Raw genomic sequence first — 7,818 nt, 5'->3', positions numbered from 1 at the left:
AAAGTGCCTCGGGGAGAATGGTAACAGGTTTTGTGAGGCTGCCTGGGCTGGGCCTGTGGGAGGAGTAAGAGCTCCTGGGGGTCTCCGGGCCAGGCTGGAGTGGCGTAGGCCTGCTGCCCAGCTCTCCAGGCTGTTCTTGGCTCCTGTCAGCTGCTCAGCCTCTTCCAGAGACAAAACGGGAATAATAGACATCATTAAACATACATGCGGCCCAGGCGGTAGGCGTGGTGGGCTGGGCCTCTTGTTCCCCCTCCCTGACAACACAGCTGCTCCTCTGGGCTGGCCGTGCCTGTGCGGCAGCCACGGGACCCTTCTTAGGCGGCATGCAGGCCCGGAGCAGGCCTCAGGACCCAGGTAAGGGAACCCCGGCCTGGAGCCTTGGGGTCTGCCTCTAGCCCTCACCCTCAAGTTTGCAGGAGGGGAGGGGGCCTATGAGGTCCTTCTCTGGGCCTCAGTTTCTTCGTTTATAAATTGGGCATGTTGTCCATGCAGCCCCCTGTTGGCATCGCCGAGACAGCTCGGTGATTTCGCTCAGCCCCTCTGCCAACTGCCGCAGGGTCTGGCCATGGGGTCCTAAGTGAGGGTGTCTGCCTGGGTGAAGGCTGCTGCCACTTCCTGCCTTACAGGCAGGGACAGGCCCTGGTTCACAAGGCATCCGATGCAGAACGATTCTGTCCCCCGAGCTGGCTGAGAGAGGCCATGAGGCCAGAGGTCTGAGTGTCACAGTGGTGGTGTCAGGCTCCAGGGTTGCTCGCTGGGTGCTCTTGTTTCCTGGGCTTGGTCTGTGCTCTCACTTCAGGGCCATCTGTGCCCTGTCAGCCCTTGGCCTTGGATCTGTGGCTACGTGGTCATGCCCTCTCAGCCTGAGAGCCAGAGGCCTGCCCGCTGTGCTCACCCCACCCCCCCAACCAGCACCTCCCACCAGGTGAACTCCAAGGGGCCTTCCCCTGGCTGCCACCCTGTTCCCATCCCTCCCCTGCCCTGGGCCTTCTGTGTGGGGAGGCTCTGGCAGGCCACCTGAAGCCCCTTCCTGCTCAGACTGCTTGCCCGCACCACACACACACACGCACACACACACACACACACACACACACACACACACACACACACACGGCTGTTGCTGGGCCACAGGCCGCACTCCCACAGGTGACCCTCTGCAGCTTTAGAATCAGGAGCCCAGGGCGTGTTCATCTACACGCCCCTTCCTCTCCAGCTTAGCCTTCACAGGTCCTCATTTCAGAACCCTTTGGCAGGAAATCCAAAGCTCATCTCTCCTCAAGATCCCGTCCTGCCCCAGGAGAGCTGGTGGGGGACTTGCCCCAACTGACTGCCTCCGTGTTCCCTTCGGCAGCTCTTCCAAGCCTGCTCAGCTCCCCTTAAACCCTGGCTAGAAAATGCATCTCCAAACTCCCATTTGCACCTTTTTCCCTCCTTGACAGAGAGCACCTCCTCATGCCACACCTCAAAATCACAACGCTTGACATCATCCTGCACCTGTTCTCTTTAAAAAAAAAAAAAAATTTTTTTTTTTTTTACTGATTTCAGACAAGGAGAGGGAGATAGAAACATCAATGATGAGAGAGAATCATTGATCGGCTGCCTCCTGCATGCCCCACACGGGATAGATCCAGCAACCTGGGCATGTGCCCTGACGGGGAATCGAACTGTGACCTCCTGGTTTATAGGTCGATGCTCAGCCCCTGAGCCACGCCGGCCGGGCTGGATCTGTTCTCTTGCTTTGCTAACTGCAGTTGACCATTGAATGGCACAGGCTTGGACTGCATAGGTCCACTTGTCATGAATTTTTTCCAGTAAATATATTGGAAAAATTTTTGGAGATTTGCAACAATTTGAAAAAACAAACCTTATAATTTTCTTAATAAAATTTCCCTTTCTCTAGCCTACTTCTTTGTAAGAATACAGTATATAATACATATAACATACAAAATATGTTAATTGACAGTTTATGTTATCAAGAAAGCTTCCAGTCAAGAGTAGGCTATTACTAGTTAAGTTTTGGGGGAGTCAGAAGTTGCCCATGGATTTTCTACTGCACTCCAACCTGTGCTTTGTTCCAGGGTCAGCTGTAATCCAGGTCCATTTGCTCAGGCTGCTGGACACAGTACTGCACACTGGGCAGCTTAAACAATTATTGGGAGTTCCACTTGACTGTGACCCCCCCTTCCCTGGCACCCAGCACTGTGCCTGGCACAGAACTTAGCTCCCTCACAGTTCTGGAGGGTTGAAGTCCAAGATCAAGTCATCAGTAAGGCTGGTTTCTCTGGTGGCAGCTCCCTCTCTGGCAGCTTCTTCCTATATAGTCTCAGGACCAGAATCTGAGGCCCCCTCTTGCTCTGTCCCTCTCTTAGGCAGCCTCACCCCCACCACCCCCAGACTCCATCTCACCCAATCTGTGGGTCTAAACTGCTTCCTTGACTCCCCACCTGGATGTCCCATAGTCACCCCAAAACCTCCTTGTCCCAGACCAAACCTGTCATGCTTCCATACTACCCACCTTGCCTCAGAGAATGATTCCCCGGTCCATTCAGCTGCACCAAGCTGACCCCAAGGGACCCAGGTTCCACCCTCACGCCAGCCCCATGCGGCCCCTCACTGAATGCGTCCATGGCACTGTCACAGCTGTCCCAGGCCAAGCCATCCTCTCCCTGCCTCCACTGTGCATCCCTGCCCCTCCTTCACACAGTAGCTCAAGAGCTTTTTCCAGAACACCTTCCAAAAGCAATGTGAGGCCATGGTTGAGAACATGGACCAACTTCCGTTTCCAGCTGTGTGGCTTCAGACAACTCTCTAGACCTCTCTGAGCCTGTTCCATCATCTATAAAGTGGGAAGGATAACAGTCCCTACTTCCTGAGGTCGTCCTGGGGATTGGATAAGTGGGGTGTGGCCTGGTAGTTCTCAGCCCAGGCTCCATTGCTTTCTCACTGTTGGCTCTGGGCCGAGTGACCAAACCTCTTTAAGAACGAGCCCTTCATCTATAAAATGGGAACAGCAGCTCCCCAGTTACATAATGTGAGAATCTAGTGAGCTATGGAAAGCAGTCAGCACTGAGCCTGGCACATAGTAAAACTTGGCAGTGTTGATTATTTTTATTATTGTCAAACACAAGTCTTGTCACAATACTCCAGACAGTGTTAACCCTTGCCATGACTCCCCACCGCTGCAGGGCTGGAGGCCAGGGCTCTGCCCAGCCTCCACAGCCTCATGGGGCCGGGCCTCCCTCCCAGCCTGGCTGCTTCCCCTGCTCATGCCTGATCACTGTTCCTCACCAGCTGGCCTTTGCACAGACTGTTCCATCTGCTGGGCATGTCCTTTTCCATTTGATTAGCTCCCTCTCATCCTTCAGATCTCGGCTCAGGGTCCTCACCCTGGGGAACCTCCCTGGCCTTCCAGTGCAGGGTCTGCCCACCTGCGTGCAGCCTGGCCGGCACAGCTCTCTCACACTGCAGTCTCCCCCCTCTGCTTCAAGCCCCGTGCCATGGGGAGCTCCACTTGACTGTGACCCCCAGGGCACCCAGCACAGTGCCTGGCACATAGTAAGTGCACAGCCAATACTTGAGCAATGAATGATACTTGTTCCCTGTCACCACTCTGTGCTTGCTGCAAGGGCTGGGAGCCTAAGGGAGGAAGGACTCTTTGACTGGGGGCACTGCCTGGAGGCAAGCCTGGGCCCCAGAGACCAGAAAGGGTCCATGTGGGCAGCCCGGCTGGCATGGATCAGTGGTTAAAACTGACCTATGAACCAGGAGATCATGGTTCGATTCCTGGTCTGGGCACATGCCCAGGTTGCAGGCTCGATTCCTAGTGTGAGGCATGCAGGAGGCAGCCAATCAAGTATTCTCTCATCATTGGTGTTTCTATCCCTCTCCCTTCCTCTCAATAAAACATTAAAAAAAAAAAAAAAGAAAGAAAGAAAAGGAAAGGAAAGGAAAGGAAAGAAAAGAAAGGGTCATGTGGGCAGGCCCTGCTGCCAGCAGTCACCCAGACCACCTTCCCAGAGCGGAGAGGAGCGCAGCCTGGAACCCCGACACCAGCAACAATCCCAGTGCACTTTGCTCCGGGCCAGGCACGGGGCCCCACTTCGGTTTCTTTCTCAGTGTGCCCTGAGCCCCCAGCGCAGGAGGCACTCAGTACCCACGTACAGGTGAGGAGCGCCAAGCGGCTGCATGGCTCGCTGTGGTCAGATCCAGGACAGAGCCGGGCCTGACCCAGAGCAGAGCTGCCTGGCCACATCCTGGCTCTCAGCACCTTCTCTGATCGCGTCTCTCACAGGAACAACGGGGCAATTTCTTGTGTATCTTTTCCAGTATTTCTACATATAAATAAGAGCAAATGTGAATATATCTTTATTTCAGAGAGGAAGGGAGAGGGAAAGAGAGAGAGAAACATCAATGATGAGAGAGAATCATTGATTGGCTGTTTTCTGCACGTCCCCCACTGGGGATCGAGCCCACAACATAGGCATGTGCCCTTGACTGCAATCGAACCTGGGACCCTTCAGTCTGCAGGCTGACGCTCTATCCACTGAGCCAAACCAACTAGGGCTGAATTTATATTTTTTACTGGAAGTGCGCCGTGGGGTCCATGTCCATAGAGCTGGGTGCTCAGGCCATACCCTCTGTGCACAGGCTCCTAGAATACATTCCCAGCAATGGGCTCCTTCCTCCTCCCTGCTTTTTGGTACCATCTTTATTGAAATACTAGAGGCCCAGTGCACAAAATTCATGCGTGGGTAGGGTCTTTAGGCCTGGCTGGTGATCAAGGCCAATCTGTGGGGCAACCGGCAGGTGGATTGGGGGGGCCCCGCTGCCGCCGTCAGTCACCTCCCTCTGTGGGGTGACCAGTGGGGCAATCGGGGGGCCCTCGCTGGCACCTGCCTTGCCTGGCCTGGGGCCTGCGGGCTGGGGGCAGCTTCTGCATTGAGCGCCTGCCCCCTGGTGGCCAGTGCGTGTCATAGCGACCAGTTGTTTGGCTGTTCGATTTGCATATATTAGGCTTTTATTTTTTTTATAAATATATTTTATTGATTTTTTTACAGAGATGAAGGGAGAGGGAGAGAGAGTCAGAAACATCGATGAGCGAGAAACATCAATCAGCTGCCTGCTGCCTCTTGCACCCCCTGCCCCCACCAGGGATGTGCCCGCAACCAAGGTACACGCCCTTGACCGGAATCGAACCTGGGACCCTTGAGTCCGCAGGCTGACGCTCTATCCACTGAGCCAAACCAATTAGGGCGCTAGGCTTTTATTATATAAGATACTCCCCATAGCACCTGACTCACCATGGAGTATGCACAACGCAGTGGTGTTGGCTGTTCACAGGTGCACACATGCCCTGTGACCACTGCAGTCCTTCCTCCCTGGAGCCCTCTCCTGTCAGGCTATCCCCTCACTTGGCCCTTGTCACTTATATAGCTGCTTCCAGTGGTCAGCTCTCTGTCCTCAGCTAACCTGACCCATGTGCCCATTTGCTGCAGCTGCCCTGCCCTCCTCTTCAGCCACTCATCTCTTTGAGCCAAACAGTGCAGCCCTAGTCAGTTTGGCTCAGTGGATAGTGAAGTGACCCTGGAGTTAAGAGCTGTAGGAGGAGAGGGAGGAGACTTGGGTTCATTTCTAGTCAAGGGCACATACCTCAATTGCAGGCTCCATCCCCAGCACTGGCCGGGGCGCATGCAGGAGGCAACCAATCCATGTGTCTCTCTCACATCGATGTTCTCTCTATCTCTCCCCCTCCCTTTCACTCTCTCTAAAAATCAAGGGGCAAGTAAATCCTTGGTGAGGCTGAACAACAGTGTGGGCCCAGGCCTGTGCTCTACCTGCACCTGTTCGCTGTGTCATCCTCCAGACTGTGGCTTCCCCACCAGCGAGGTGCCACTGACTCTCTAATTGATGTCATCAGCCTTGATTATTGTAATCCACCCCCCCACCACCACTCCTAACAGACATCTGAACCCAATCATCCAAAGCTGACATGGGTCTTTCCTCCTCTGCGGGCACCACCCACAGCCTTCTCATATTAGTTATGGCCTCTGTCTTTGCCCTTGTTGATTACGGAAACCTTGGAGGTACCTGTGAGTCCCCAGTAAATCCTATGGGCTCTGCCTGCATATATGCTAGCATCTCACTTCTCTCCACCTCCACCGCCCCAGCCAGGTCCAGGCCCACGGCAGCCCAGAAGGATCCAGTGAAGATTGAGGTCCAATTGCATCCCTTCTCTCCATGATGCTCTACGGCTCTAGCCTCACTCGCAGTCAGGCCAAGTCCTTGCTGGGGCCCACAAAGCCCTGTACATCTGCCCCAGCTTCCACTTCACCTTCCACCTTCTCCTTGACTGCACTCCTGTCCCCTGGCCTCGCTGTTCCTCCATCACCTCAGGACCATCCTCTTCCCCCATCCGGGCCCCTCCCTCTCCTCCTGCCGCTCTTAACTTCAGGGTCACCTCCCAGCAGGTGGTCCCCTATGCCTATTCTCTGTTGCACACAACTGCCTCACGCCCCTCCCCGGCTTTATTTCAATCCCAGCGCTTATCACCACTTGACCAATCACATTTCTTGCTCATTTTCCTTGTTTGTGACAACCCCCCATCCACATATGTCAACCCCACAAGGGTTGGGTTTTTATGTTTTGTTCTTAGCTGTAAGTCCAGTAAGATAGAGCCTGGTGTGCAATAGGCTTTCAACAAATACTTCTGAATGAGTCAATGAATGAGTGACCAGGCAAATGTGTGCTGGCTCAGGGCCTGCGAGTCAGGGCCAGGCTAACTGAAGAGCCCTCCTCCCCTCCCCCATGATGGCCAAGGACCCAAGAACCTAGAAAGGAAGGTGGCTTTGGAACCACCCAAGGCCTGGGTCTGAGCCCAGTTCTACCCTCCCCAGCTGGCTGACCTTGAACAAGTCACTTGACCTCTCAGAGACCATTTCCTTATCTGGAGAATGGAGATCATAGTTCCCAACTCAGGAGCCTGTTGTGAGAATGAGAATCGCATGAGATACTAGTGGCTCAATTTGCAAACCGGCTCCAGGAGGGGCAGGGGTGGCTGTTGGCCTCTCTGGGCTCAGACAGAATGACCCCCCCACCCCACTTTTTCCTTAAGTGGGCAGCAGCCACAGCCCAGAATGAGGCAGAATGGGCAGCATAGAAGGAGGTGATGGGGGAGGGATGCCCCTCAAAATCTCACACTGCAGGAGGCCCAGCTTTTTGCATGAGCCCACCCTGGAAGCCACCAGATTGCTCTAGTTTCTATCAACTTCCCTTCTGTTCCCTGGGGGTTGCCTGCAGCAGGTGCCAGCAGCCCCTGGCATGACCCTACCCAGCAGCTCCATCAGGCCTTGTTCCTCCTTGTGAAGGCCACAGGGCACAGCTTATTCCTCCCATCCTACAGATGAAGAAAATGAGGCCCAGAGAGGGCAAAGGCTTTCCAGAGGCCACACAACCAGTCATGGCCGAGCTGGGACCAGAGCCAGGCCTGACCCACCCTCTGTTTCTGCTCCCTCAGCCCCCTGGCATGTGCCTCAAAGGCTCTGCTGGAGTCCCACGGAGATGCCACCTTGCCCTGCCTTCCGAGCCCGCAGCCTGGCTCTCCCCAGTGCATTATTCATGCTCCCAGAGCCAGCCAGCTCCAGTTACACGGACCAAAGCCCTGGGCACCTGTGGCTGCCTCCCCTCTTCCCCTCCTCCCCTTCCCAGGACATGGAGGGTCCAAGGCTCCTCTCCAAGGCAACTGGGTGGGTTTGAACACCCCACTCTGGCTCAGGAGATGAAGCTGCGCTCCCGCCTACTCCAGATGTGCTGGTGGTTAGG

This window comes from Plecotus auritus (assembly GCF_963455305.1).
Source record: "Plecotus auritus genome assembly, chromosome: 7".
Taxonomy (NCBI): Eukaryota; Metazoa; Chordata; class Mammalia; order Chiroptera; family Vespertilionidae; genus Plecotus; species Plecotus auritus.
The sequence above is the reverse complement of the archived record's forward strand: the minus strand, read 5'-3'. Positions refer to the sequence as shown.